The 15,312-nt window shown below is 47.9% G+C and overlaps 1 protein-coding gene across 1 annotated transcript in view; it reads right to left on the bottom strand.

Moving 5' to 3' along the window:
• LOC146860897 (uncharacterized) overlaps positions 1 to 15,312 on the bottom strand; it is a 1,545,865-nt gene that overhangs the window by 1,264,676 nt on the left and 265,877 nt on the right. The gene's annotated exons all lie outside the window — the stretch shown is intronic.

Here is a 15,312-nt window from a genome sequence, read left to right as displayed (position 1 = left end):
ACATATATGTAACATATATCTATGTAGGTTATAAAACCACATTCATTATTTTTGACAGTCAAATACTCCCTCACTGAAGAGCGAAATATCTGTGTGCCACATCCTGAAGCTTCTGTTTGATTGCATTTGATTGAATTGTGCCCCTCCTGCTTCTCTTCTCACTACTGGGACTTACCCCACCTTCCCCCCTCCCATGCTTTACCCGCATCCCTCCTCCCCTTCCCTTACCTGCTTCTCCTGCATGCCTTTTCTCGCTGCTTTTCTGCCCCTCCCTAGCCCTATCCACTCACGCTCCTCCGCTGTGTGACACAGTGGGCACGAGAAGCAGGCATGCCAAAGGCAATCCCATCTGCACCTGGACCACCATCACTACACTTCAGCCAACCAGCTAGTGCTTAACACCGGATGCTTACATGACTGCTGCCCCAGCACTACACTGCATTGGATGGTAGGCACATGCTGCAGTTCCACTAGTGGTTACTAGGTGTCCCTCACGAGTCAAATGCAAAAGCAATGAAATTATTACATCAAGCTGCAGTTCAACTAGTCGTTGCTAGGTGTCCCTCAAGTCAAATGCGTTTGCATTTGACTCATGAGGGACACCTAGTAACGACTAGTGGAACTTCAGCTTCATGAAATGATTTCAATGCTTTTGCATTTGACTCGTGAGGGACACCTAGTAACGACTAGTGGAACTGCAGCTTGATGTAATAATTTCAATGCTTTTGCATTTGACTTGTGAGGGACACCTAGTAATGACTAGTTGAACTGCAGCTCTTTGTAGAATTATTTTGATATTTGATACTATAATATTCACCGCCCACTGCTAATCTCGTCCCATAATGCTTTGCAGGGCCTTTGGTTGGGATTGTATTGTTGCCCATAACTGTGCTTGGGGTGGTCCTAAGAGGATGGGACCACCACCGAATCGCTCAGCAAGATGTGCTCTTTGTTTTCAAGGCAGGCCAGGAATTAGGTATCTAACGGCCCACACTGAGCTAGATTGTCTTCTTCCTCTCCAATAGGAGACAATGAGTCATACTCTCCACTTTTACCTCAAAACACAAGAATCTAGTATGCAGGATCCCCTAGGGCAATTCCCTCAGCCCAACCCTGTTCAATGTATACATGGTGCCTCTCGCCCACATCACAAGAGCCCACAGCATTGTCTCCTACACCTATGAAACACAGCTGATCCTCTTCTACACCAACATGAACAACACCACCAGGACCAATTTCACCACCTGCATGTCCAACTTGACAAACTGGATGAAAGACAATTGCCTCAAACTCAACACGAATAAAACAGAGATCCTGATCTTTGGAAATAAGAATTTCCTTTGGGACTCCTCCTGGTGGCTACCCGGCCTGGGTCCTGCACCCAACCCCGCAGACCCCACCAGAAACCTCATCATCTTCCTTGATGATAAACTCACAATGAACAGTCAACACCATGATCGCATCCTGCTGCCACATCCTTAGAATCCTCTGCAAGATCTTCAAATGACTACCCATGCACACAAGAAGCACATTCACCCAGCCCTCATCACCAGCAAACTTGACTACAGCAACGCACTCTGCATCGGCATCTCCAACTAACTCAGGCAAAGACTCCAGACCAGCCAAAAGACTGCCACCAGACTCATCCTAGACATCCCCAAAAGTGCCCACATCAATTCTTACCACACTAAACTTCACTGGCTACTCATCCAGAAACGTTGTAAGTTCAGGCTGTTCTTCCACACCTACAAGGCCCTTCAAAACACAGGACCAGCTTGCTTCAATAACTGACTCCAGCTCTACTATCGCTCCATACAACTGCGCTCTACCTCTTACTCCTTTGCACAAATCCTGTGCATTGGCAGAGGCAAGACAAGAGGATGTGCCTTCTCCTCCATTGCCACCAAAAACTGGAATGAACTTCCTCAACACATCAGTACTATTACTCCACTCCTCAACTTCTGCAACAAGATGAAGACCTGGCTAGTCAAATAGGAGCAACGCTAGGCCCACTCTCCTGCTCCACCATCTGAACACCCTCATGGGTGATAAGATGCGTGATGCAAATCCACCTAACATAACATGGCATAGCATAGCAAATGGCCTAATTCTTCTTTTGTATGATGCTATGCACCGTCTCCGACATATAATTGAATTTCTATTTTCTATTTTTATAACATCAACACAAGCTAGGGAAGGCCCAATCTTCTTAGCCATGCCTAAAACTTCATCAAGAATGGGGTTATCTTTTTGCCAACTTACTTCCCTAATGTTCTCTATGACACATCCCAACATAAGCTGATCTCTTATATGCTCCTCTAGGGTATTTTAAAAGATGCAAGTAAAGGCTAAATTGCGTTAGTTTGTTTGACAAATGGTTAAAACTCCAGAATGGTGCAAATCTTAGGACATTAATGTTTGACTAATATTTTTTTTACAAACCTCAAAGTCATTCAACCCTTCAGCTTCTCACTGGGTTCCGGAAGATGATCAAACACATACTACCTGACGTTCCAGACCAAAACAATGGAGAAGTAAACAGGTCTTTCTCTCCACACTCAGGGAGGTGCCACACACTTTGTCATAATTACTTTAATGGATAATCACACCTTTTTCCATTATGCCCTCTTAATGACAGGATCACCAGGAGAGACTAGAAAAAACACTGTGGTGCTGTAGCTTTCTGCATTCTAAAATTGCTGTGACCTTCCCTTTTTCCTCTTTTTTTTTTAAATTTACTTTAATGTCTAAATGAACATCACAGAAAAGCATACTAGAGAAAAAAACACAATAACAATGCCAAAACGTTATTATGAATCTATACGTTTGCTCAAATACCCGACTTTTGTGCAAGACCAAGTGCAATCGGCTGTTTTAATCAAGTGGATAAAACATACAGGAATTCATCCACAATACAACTTCACCAAAAGAAAATGATCAATATCCCTATATACAATGACAATTAGCCCAATCAAAATGGCTGCCAGTGTCATACACAAGACACTGCTTAAAAAGGATTGTAGGACGAACATAGGTCACTACTGAAGAAAGCATATGAAGAACTCCAACAAGTGTGAGTCTGAAAAATTCGCACTGCCCGCGGCTGCAACAGTTGCAAGAGACAGCTTGTGATGGTAACAAAACAGAGAGGCCCATCATGAGCACAGGGATGTCACACTTGCAGCCGAGACTGTTGGCAGCTGTTACCAAAGATTTAAATATAAGCACAAGTTAATGTAAAAAAATGTGTTTGTCTGCTCAAGGCAAAATGTGGGGAGCATTGCCCACCGGAATAATGGCAGCAATAATCACGTTACAGTATAGTTGCTGGTGTTGAAATACGCAAGGCAGTTAACAATGTCCTCAAGGTCCAGGGAGGATTACGATAAACACTCCCTCCAGTATATGCAGGAACCAGCTCCAGGTCAGCACACGTTGCCTTGGAAAGGTGGCGGTATAGCCAAGAGTACACACTAGCAGGCCACAGCCAACATGGTTGACTCCCCAAAAGAGAAGCAGGTACAAGCGTTGAGGCGTTAATCAGCAGGTGGATTCGTTTCCAGTCATCCTTGTTGCCAATGTGAAGAAGAGCGGATGTGTTGTTTGAGAATCCACAAGATTTATCAGATAAAAGTCACACGAAAATGCCCCATCCACTTGACAATATTCTTCTGAGCCTTAACATTCTAGACACCTCACCAGCCTACCAAGAAGGTTCCAAATGGCCCATAGATACCACAACGTGCCCATCAAGCACTTCAAATGCTAGGCCTTCACAAGCACTTGCTCTGTTACCATATGGCACCCAGTCACTATCACTATAACACTTGGCAGTTCTTCTAACAAACCAACATCAACCATCTTAAGTAATGACACTTCCTTTGTTGATTGTGACAACTTTGATGGGTCTTTAAAGTACATTTGCAACATCCTTTCTCAACACTGCATGGGAGGAGATTTCTAACAACAACACTACAAACATGTCAGGAGAAATGGACTAAAACATGTTGGCCTTGTATTGATGGGACTCCCCTCGAAATCTGTTTTTTTTAATATATCAAGATTTAAGTTTTTTTAGTGTTGCTTTGTGATGGTTTACACTTCGGTCACTATGGACATACATGAGTTGGGAAGTCTGCCTCTTAACAACTGGATAGGACTGACTGTAATGGTTCAGTATATTCTGTGCATCCATAACCTCTCCATCATAGCCTATGATGTAATGATCTGATTATGATCTGCAAGGTGAACGCTGTCTTTAAGGTAACACTTAAAATGTTTCACCTGCCCAGATCACTGACGTAATATGGTCAGTCAGAATATCGTGGTACCAGAATATCGTGGTCACAATATCAATGGACAAAATATCGACTTCCTATCTCCATACAGGTAAGTGCCAAAACATCGATACCAAAATATGGGGGCCGATTCCGATCCTGGAAAAACCGGGCACGAACCGTCAGTCGGAGCGTTTTCTCCGTCCGACTCGTACCCGGTAAAAACACCATACAAACTTGCAAGTACGATTCGCACTGAAACACCATTTCCGTACGAGTCGGAAAAAACACCGACCGACTGCAAAATATATACGAATGTGATCCGGGACACCGCGGACGTGACATCCGGACAGAGTTAGGCATGTTTTTACGTCCCAGCAAGTACGATTCGCACCGACAGCAGTCCGGACGGCAATATTTTTACGGAACCCAAAAAGTGCCAGAAAAGCGAAGTACGCCGCGATGCGAGTGGAATAGGGGGCCCGGTACGCGCCGTTCCCCCCCAACCCCCCGTATGTACGCGCCGTCCCCCCCAGCCCCCCGTATGTACGCGCCGTAACCCCAGCCCCCCCGCGGATGGACGCGCCGTACCCCCAGCCCCCCCGCGGAAGGACGCGCCATACCCCCCCCAGCCCCCCGTAGGTACGGTGCGGACCCCCACCCCCGTCGGTACGGTGCAGACCCCCACCCGTGTATGTACGGCGCGTACCCCCACCCCCGTAGGCACGCTCTGAGGGTCCGCACCGTACCTACGGGGGTGGGGGTACACGCCGTACATACACGGGTGGGGGTCCGCACCGTACCCGTACCGACGGGGGTGGGGGTACGTGCTGTACATACATGGGTGGGGGTCCGCACCGTACCGACGGGGGTGGGGGTACGCGCTGTACATACACGTGTGGGGGTCCGCACCGTACATACACGGGTGGGGGTCCGCACCGTACCGACGGGGGTGGGGGTACGTGCCGTACATACACGGGTGGGGGTCTGCACCGTACATACACGGGTGGGGGTCCGCACCGTACCGACGGGGGTGGGGGTACGTGCCGTACATACACGGGTGGGGGTCCGCACAGTACATACACGGGTGGGGGTCCGCACCGTACCGACAGGGGTGGGGGCACGCGCCGTACATACACGGGTGGGGGTCCGCACCATACATACACGGGTGGGGGTCCGCACCGTACTGACGGGGGTGGGGGTACGCGCCGTACATACACGGGTGGGGGTCTGCACCGTACATACACGGGTGGAGGTATGCGCTGTACATACACGGGTGGGGGTCCGCACCGTACCGATGGGGGTGGGGGTACGCGCCGTACATACACAGGTGGGGGTCCGCACCGTACCGACGGGGTGGGGGTACGCGCCGTACATACATGGGTGGGGGTCCGCACCGTACATACACGGGTGGGGGTCCGCACCGTACCGACGGGGGTGGGGGTATGCGCCGTACATACACGGGTGGGGGTTCGCACCGTACATACACGGGTGGGGGTACGCGCCGTACATATACGGGTGGGGGTCCGCACCGTACCGATGGGGGTGGGGGTACGCGCCATACATACACGGGTGGGGGTCTGCACCGTACCGACGGGGGTGGGGGTACGTGCCGTACATACACGGGTGGGGGTCCGCACCGTACCGACGGGGGTGGGGGTACACACCATGCATACACGGGTGGGGGTACGCGCCATACATACATGGGTGGGGGTCCGCACCGTACATACACGGGTGGGGGTATGCGCCGTACATACACGGGTGGGGGTCTGCACCGTACTGACGGGGGTGGGGGTCCGCACCGTACATACACGGGTGGGGGTCCGCACCGTACCGACGGGGTGGGGGTACGCGCCATACATACACGGGTGGGGGTTCGCACCGTACATACACGGGTGGGGGTACACGCCGTACATACACGGGTGGGGGCCCGCACCATACCGATGGGGGTGGGGGTACGCGCCGTACATACACGGGTGGGGGTCTGCACCGTACCGACGTGGGTGGGGGTACGTGCCATACATACACGGGTGGGGGTCCGCACCGTACTGACGGGGGTGGGGGTACACACCATACATACACGGGTGGGGGTACGCGCCGTACATATACGGGTGGGGGTCCGCACCGTACATACACGGGTGGGGGTACGCGCCGTACATACACGGGTGGGGGTCCGCACCGTACCGACGGGGTTGGGGGTCTGCACCGTACATACACGGGTGGGGGTCCGCACCGTACATACACGGGTGGGGGTACGCGCCGTAGATACATGGGTGGGGGTCCGCACAGTACATACACGGGTGGGGGTCCGCACCGTACCGACAGGGGTGGGGGCACGCGCCGTACATACACGGGTAGGGGTCCACACCATACATACACGGGTGGGGGTCCGCACCGTACTGACGGGGGTGGGGGTACGCGCTGTACATACACGGGTGGGGGTCTGCACCGTACATACACGGGTGGAGGTATGCGCTGTACATACACGGGTGGGGGTCCGCACTGTACCGATGGGGGTGGGGGTACGCGCCGTACATACACGGGTGGGGGTCCGCACCGTACCGACGGGGGTGGGGGTACGCGCCGTACATACACGGGTGGGGGTCCGCACCGTACATACACGGGTGGGGGTCCGCACCATACCGATGGGGGTGGGGGTATGCGCCGTACATACACGGGTGGGGGTTCGCACCGTACATACACGGGTGGGGGTACGCGCCGTACATATACGGGTGGGGGTCCGCACCGTACCGATGGGGGTGGGGGTACGCGCCATACATACACGGGTGGGGGTCTGCACCGTACCTACGGGGGTGGGGGTACGCGCCATACATACACGGGTGGGGGTCCGCACCGTACCGACGGGGGTGGGGGTACACACCATGCATACACGTGTGGGGGTACGCGCCATACATACACGGGTGGGGGTCCGCACCGTACATACACGGGTGGGGGTATGCGCCGTACATACACGGGTGGGGGTCTGCACCGTACCGACGGGGGTGGGGGTCCGCACCATACATACATGGGTGGGGGTCCGCACCGTACCGACGGGGTGGGGGTACGCGCCATACATACACGGGTGGGGGTTCGCACCGTACATACACGGGTGGGGGTACACGCCGTACATACACGGGTGGGGGTCCGCACCGTACCGATGGGGGTGGGGGTATGCGCCGTACATACACGGGTGGGGGTCTGCACCGTACCGACGTGGGTGGGGGTACGCACCATACATACACGGGTGGGGGTCCGCACGGTACCGACGGGGGTGGGGGTACACACCATACATACACGGGTTGGGGTACGCACCGTACATACACGGGTGGGGGTCCGCACTGTACATACACGGGTGGGGGTACGCGCCGTACATACACGGGTGGGGTCCGCACCGTACCGACGGGGTTGGGGGTCTGCACCGTACATACACGGGTGGGGGTCCGCACCGTACATACACGGGTGGGGGTACGCGCCGTACATACACGGGTGGGGGTCCGCACAGTACATACACGGGTGGGGGTCCGCACCGTACTGACAGGGGTGGGGGCACGCGCCGTACATACACGGGTAGGGGTCCGCACCATACATACACGGGTGGGGGTCTGCACCGTACTGACGGGGGTGGGGGTACGCGCTGTACATACACGGGTGGGGGTCTGCACCGTACATACACGGGTGGAGGTATGCGCTGTACATACACGGGTGGGGGTCCGCACTGTACCGATGGGGGTGGGGGTACGCGCCGTACATACACGGGTGGGGGTCCGCACCGTACCGACGGGGGTGGGGGTACGCGCCGTACATACACGGGTGGGGGTCCGCACCGTACATACACGGGTGGGGGTCCGCACTGTACCGATGGGGGTGGGGGTACGCGCCGTACATACACGGGTGGGGGTCCGCACCGTACCGACGGGGGTGGGGGTACGCGCCGTACATACACGGGTGGGGGTCCGCACCGTACATACACGGGTGGGGGTCCGCACCGTACCGACGGGGGTGGGGGTATGCGCCGTACATACACGGGTGGGGGTTCACACCGTACATACACGGGTGGGGGTACGCGCCATACATATACGGGTGGGGGTCTGCACCGTACCGATGGGGGTGGGGGTACGCGCCATACATACACGGGTGGGGGTCTGCACCGTACCGATGGGGGTGGGGGTACGCGCCGTACATACATGGGTGGGGGTCCGCACCGTACCGACGGGGGTGGGGGTACACACCATGCATACACGGGTGGGGGTACGCGCCATACATACACGGGTGGGGGTCCGCACCGTACATACACGGGTGGGGGTATGCGCCGTACATACACGGGTGGGGGTCTGCACCGTACCGACGGGGGTGGGGGTCCGCACCATACATACACGGGTGGGGGTCCGCACCGTACCGACGGGGTTGGGGTACGCGCCATACATACACGGGTGGGGGTTCGCACCATACATACACGGGTGGGGGTACACGCCGTACATACACGGGTGGGGGTCCGCACCGTACCGATGGGGGTGGGGGTACGCGCCGTACATACACGGGTGGGGGTCTGCACCGTACCGACGTGGGTGGGGGTACGCGCCATACATACACGGGTGGGGGTCCGCACCGTACCGACGGGGGTGGGGGTACACACCATACATACACGGGTGGGGGTACGTGCCGTACATACACGGGTGGGGGTCCGCACCGTACATACACGGGTGGGGGTACGCGCCGTACATACACGGGTGGGGGTCCGCACCGTACCGACGGGGTTGGGGGTCTGCACCGTACATACATGGGTGGGGGTCCGCACCGTACATACACGGGTGGGGGTACGCGCCGTACATACACGGGTGGGGGTCCGCACCATACCTACGGGGTGCTGGGGGGGTACGGCACGTCCTTCCGCGGGGAGCTGGGGGTACGGCGCGTCCATCCGTGGGGGGGGCTGGGGGGTACGGCGCGTCCATCCGTGGGGCTGGGGGTGGACGGCGCGTACATACGGGGCGCTGGGGGGGAAGGTGCCTACATACGGGGGGCTGAGGGGGGGACGTCGTGTACCGGGCACCTGTTTGGACGTCTCCATGGTTGCCATAGGAGTTCGCTCCGGACGGTCTTTTTACCATACGGTTGTACAATCGGATGGACGGTACGAATCGTACTTGCGCGTCGTACGTAAAAATGTCCAGGGACGTGTCGGACACCTTTTCCGACCCGAGGACGTGTCGGGGAATTTACCCAATGCGATTCGTATGGACTTTTTAACATACGAATCGTACTTGCCAGTTTGTACGGGACTTGTACGATTCGTACGGTAAAAAATCCAGATACGATTCGTACGGGGAATATTTTTCCAGGATCGGAATCGGCCCCATGGTTGTTAAAAATATAGTTGTATAAAAATATTGATTTTTTTTAATGTCTTAAAATTATAATAAAATTAATTAAATTAATAGTATAATTAAAGAAAATATAGTTAGAAGTATTTAAAAAATAAATTAATTAATAAATAATAAATATAATGTAAAAAAATATTAAACATGCATAATTATTTTTTATATATATTAACTTTGGCCCACATGCATCAAAGCAAAAACCGCTCGCAAACGGGCAGATTCTCAGAATCTGCCCCTTTGCGACCGGTATTTTTGCATTTGGGATGCATCATCCCAAATGCAAAAATCGCAATTCAAGTAATCTCTAAATTGCGATTACCTAAATTGCGATTGCATTTAAGGAATCTCAAATTGAGATTCCTTAAATGCAATGCATGAAAGTAAAAATATTAGCAATTTCGCTAATAGGGGGAGCAAATTACCATGAAGTTGAACTTCATGGTAATTTGCAAAAACTTTCAAAAATGCACTAAAGTGCATTTTTCAAAGTTCCATTTTACACGCACACATGCCCTTGGGGCGTGTGTGTGTGCAAGATGTACTCATATGCAGATTTCAGGGGTGCAACAGGGTGTCCTTTTGACACCCTGGCACCCTTGAAATTGCACGAGCAATTTGAGATTCTTTAATTGAGAATCGCAAATTGAGAATGTCCTCCCATTCATTCCTATGGGCCTCTAGGCCCATAGGAATGAATGGGGAGGTATTCCTTAATTACGACTCACAATTTGCGATTCGCAATTAAGGAATGTTTAGAAATCGCTATTTTGTAAGCAATTTCTACATGCATAGCCTTTTGCTATTCCTTATTAGCGAATCCTTATTTTTCGCTAATAAGGAATCGCAAATGGCATTGTTGATGCATGTGCCAGTTAGTAATATTAATAAATAATTATTAAATGTAATTATAAAATGTTAAAACCAATTAAAATTATAATTACATATATATATAAATAAACCTATAGTATAAATATAAAAATGTATTTTATATATAAATAATTTATTATTATTATTTTTAATATATTTTAAACTACATTAATTATAACAGTAGGGAAAACTTTCCAGAGCGTACGGGATAAAATTACTATCCCACTCCAACAAGTGTAACAGTAGGGAAAGTGTTGCATAGCAGGAGGGTAAAAATTACTATTCCCACTCCAGGAAGTGCAACAGTAGGGAAAGTGTTGGATAGCGAGTGGGTAAAAATTACTATTCCCACTCCAGTGAGTGCAACAGTAGGGAAAGTGTTGGATAGCCGGTGGGTAAAAATTACTATTCCCACTCCAGCGAATGCAACAGTAGGGAAAGTGTTGGATGGCATGTGGGAATAATTTACTATTCCCACTCCACCAAGTGTAACAGTAGGGAAAGTGTTGGATAGCGGGAGGGTACAAATTACTATTCCCACTCCACCGAGTGCAACAGTAGGGAAAGTGTAGGATAGCGGGTGGGTAAAAATGACTATTCCCACTCCAGCAAGTGCAACAGTAGGGAAAGTGTCGGATAGCGGTTGAGAATAATTTACTTTTCCCACTACACCAAGTGTAACAGTAGGGAAAGTGTTGGATAGCGGGAGGGTAAACATTACTATTCCCACTCCACTGAGTGCAACAGTAGGGAAAGTGTAGAATAGTGGGTGGAAATAATTTACTATTCCCAATCCACCAAGTGTAACAGTAGGGAAAGTGTTGGATAGCGGGTGGGTACAAATTACTATTACCACTCCACCGAGTGCAACAGTAGAGAATGTGTAGGATAGCGGGTGGGTAAAAACTACTATTCCCACTCCAGCGTGTGCAACAGTAGGGAAAGTGTTGGATAGCGGGTGCAAATAATTGACTAGTCCCACTCCACCAAGTATTTTTCAGTAGGGAAAGTGTTGGATAGCGTAGGGGATTAATTTAGTATTAACATTAACCAACAATTAATAAAAAATATTTTTTTTTTACCTCCCACCATATTCCCCTATAAACGTCACCACCAATTTGTAAAATACAAATAAATTAACATAATTAATTATCAATTAATTAATTAACTAATAACAATTAACAATAACATTAATAACCATCAAGTATAAATTAATTCACACAATTAACACTATAAAATAACAAAGTAAATATTATATTTAAAATAATAATAAAAATTAAATTACTTCCCACCATACTCCCCTATCAACCCTCAACCCACTCCTTAAAAAAAGTACACAATTAACATATTAACAAATCAGTTATTAATAATTAACATCAAATTATTAACTAATGAATAACTTTTCTAACACAATTAACATACCAATAAATTGTTCAGTATTATTAATCAATTTATAATTAATTAATTAATAATTAATTAACACAATTAACAACGTAAATTATTAAAGTAGAGTAATTAATTAATTAATTAATTTAAATTAAATTACTTCCCACCCTATTCCCCTATAAACCTACAACCCGCTACGGAATAAAATTATGCAAAAATTAATTAAGATATAATTAATTAATTCAAAACAATTCTTAATTAATATATTATAATTACATTACTTCCTACAACCCGCTACGGAACTAAAATACACAAAAATAATTTAACATAAAATTCATTACTTTAAAAAAATTCCAACATACTTTACAAAAATAATATATACTTTTAACACATATACTAACACTTAAAACACTAAAATAAATCGATATTTTTAACAATGATATTATGACTGTCGATATTACTGACTTCGATATCATAAAAAACGATATTTCTTACCAGCATTTCGATATTATGTCCTCTCAATATTAAAAACTCGATATTCTGACATCTCAATATTTAAAATTCGATATTTTGACGGTTTACCCTACAATCTCTCTGCAAGTCAAACCTACTACTCCAAAGAAAATTTCTGACGTTCATTCACATGCTGCCAATTTGTGCTCCATAACAGTGTTCCTTCTTTCATTTTCACTAAGGGTTAAATAGGCATACCACCAGCCACCACACATATTTATCCACAGACTGCTGGGACAACACCTCCCACATCCGGTAAGCACTCACACCACACACAATTTCCACAGAAAAAAGGGACCCAAGGTAGGAGCTAATATAATGTGTCCTTTTATCTTTTTGAATGCTTCCTGTTGTTCTTTTTTCCATCTTCTCCCTCACATTACTGTTTTTTTAAGTATCCACGAGGGTTACAAACACCTTCACAAATTTGGAATAATAATAATTAGGGGGTGCAAAAATTGTGTAATTTACTTTGGTTTAATTATGTGAGTTTTCAGCTAAATTCCACTAAACTATACATAACTATGCAAATCCATCAATTCACACTAATCTTAATGCAAAATGCGTCCTTGCTTCAGTGTTTTGCTGCAAAACCTTTTTAAAAGCATCGCTAACAGCAGACCCTATTGTTTACATTCATTCTCTGTAAATTCTCAGAGCGAATTACTGTTTTCGTGGTAATTTTTTTACAGCAAGTAACATAATAGTGCAATTTAGAGAATTTTGCATAAAAAGTATAACTTAAAAATCCCCAAATACTGAGAATTACCATGCCACAGTTTGCATTTTACCAATGATGGAATAATAATCACAAAGGGCACATGCATTAAGCATTTTACCGGTAGCGAATTGGCCCGTTTGTGACCGGTAAAATGCTATTTACGATGGATCAATCTTAAAGGCATTCGCCTTTTGGCCCCCTAGCACCCTTCAAATAGCAGTTGCGATTTGTAAGTACCTATTTGGTACTCGCAAATTGCAAATAACTTCCCATTCATTCCTATGGCCCTTAAGGCCCATAAGAATGAATGGAAAGGCAATCCTTAATAGTGAGTCGCAATTTGCGAGTCGCTATTAAGGAATTTGTAGGAATCGCAATTTGTTTTGGGATTCCTACATGCATAAGGAATTGTGATTCCTTAATAGCGATTCCCTAAAAAACGCTATTTAGGAATCGCAATTCCATTCTTTGATGCATGTGGCCCAAAGTCCTGTCAAGACATTTCATTTCTCTCTGTTGTGAGGTAATGGAGTATTCTTGATTGATCGGACTAAGGATGCCTTGTGGGCCACTTCTTGGGCAGATATAGAATGCCTCAGGTATTCAACTTGCTTTAGAAATAGTTTGCATTCCTCTATAGAAAGAACAACTCCTTTGTCTGAAAGCCTCCTACAAACCTTGCACAAAGGTTTGTAACGCGCCGTCGCATTTTTAATAAATACCAAGAAGTCATCCTGGAAGCACTTAGCCTTGTCTTCTAACTCTCTGAAAGGGTGGAACATTGCATGCTGGAAGACAAATTCTACCTGGGCAAGGATAAATGGGAACTTTTTGTGCTGGAATAACCCAAAAGGCATAATGAATACTGTGACTTGTATAGATTCATCATCAAGTTCTATCTGATGGTTAACCTTTCTCAAGTCTGTGGCGAAAACAAACCACCATGGCCCCTTCCATTAAGTGTTTCATTTATTTTTAGCAATGGTTGCTTGTCAATCACAATGAAGTAGTTCAAAACCCATAATCAAGGAGGGACACACCATGCCATTATCATTTTTTTGGGGTTTTGCCAGAACTATGGGTGACACCCATTTCGAGGATTCTACCTCCCCGATGATATTTTTTCTGTGTAGAGTTTCCAAAACAATCTGAAACTCTTTCGAAACTGAATTGGGCATTCCTCTTAACTTTTCCCTTCCCAAGGTGGCATAATTGCATAATCCTTGAATTGTATGTGATGCAGGAATCCTTGGAATCCTCCAAGTGTGTTGTTAAACACTGTGGGAAATTTTCAAAGATTCGAAGACTCGTACCTCGCTCCCTCACAACTCACACTGGATCGGAAGCACACATTTTAAGGATTGTCTTTGGTCCATCCACCCCAAAACACAATCTCCTTTAAGGGCTACATAAATCCTGATTCATGCAGACTGCCCCTTTGACTCAACATTGCTGGTGAAGAAGCATATAAAAACGAACCCTCCAGACATCACACATGATGTCCATCACATCTGGTTCAAGGCGATTGCTAGCTATATGTGTCAACAAAGAGTCAAATCTCGCCTTGTTTAGGATGGTACAAGGAAATCCAGAATCTGCCATCATCTATAACTCCTCCAACAGCACCTGGTGTCCTGTTAAATTAATCTACGTCAGCACTTTTAACTTTGTGAATCAGGTTTGCATACAACCTTCTCCATATTTATGATTGACAGAATCATGTTCGTCGGACACCAGGGCAACGCTAGATTTCATACTGTGCTTGTTCTCACGGCAAATCCGTCAAAGTGATTAATCCTACCACAGATGTTGCACTCTTTGTTAATTGCTGGGCATTATTTATGTGAGAAGCACTGTCATAACAATACCATGGTGTCTTACAGTCATGCTTTTTGTTTCTTGTGGGTTTGTGTCTCGTTTGCTTACTACCTAAGGTACAAATGTCACTGGCCTCTTTATCATGCTTCTCTAAGTTGACTTTACAACTTCTTCAAATGTAGGATCACCACTCACCCATAATCTCACCTGAATTTTTTTGCATCGAGTTTTCACAATGAGTTGATCCCTTCCCATTTCATGGGTTGAGGCACCAAAGTTACTTGTGGTGGATAAACTCGCGAGCGAAGTTAAACTATGTTAAATGTTTCATTTTCTATCATTCTCCGCGTAT

This window comes from Triturus cristatus, chromosome 3_1 (genome assembly GCF_964204655.1).
Source record: "Triturus cristatus chromosome 3_1, aTriCri1.1, whole genome shotgun sequence".
NCBI lineage: Eukaryota > Metazoa > Chordata > Amphibia > Caudata > Salamandridae > Triturus > Triturus cristatus.
Note: the sequence above shows the minus strand (reverse complement) of the source record. Positions and strands in the feature narration are given on the sequence as shown.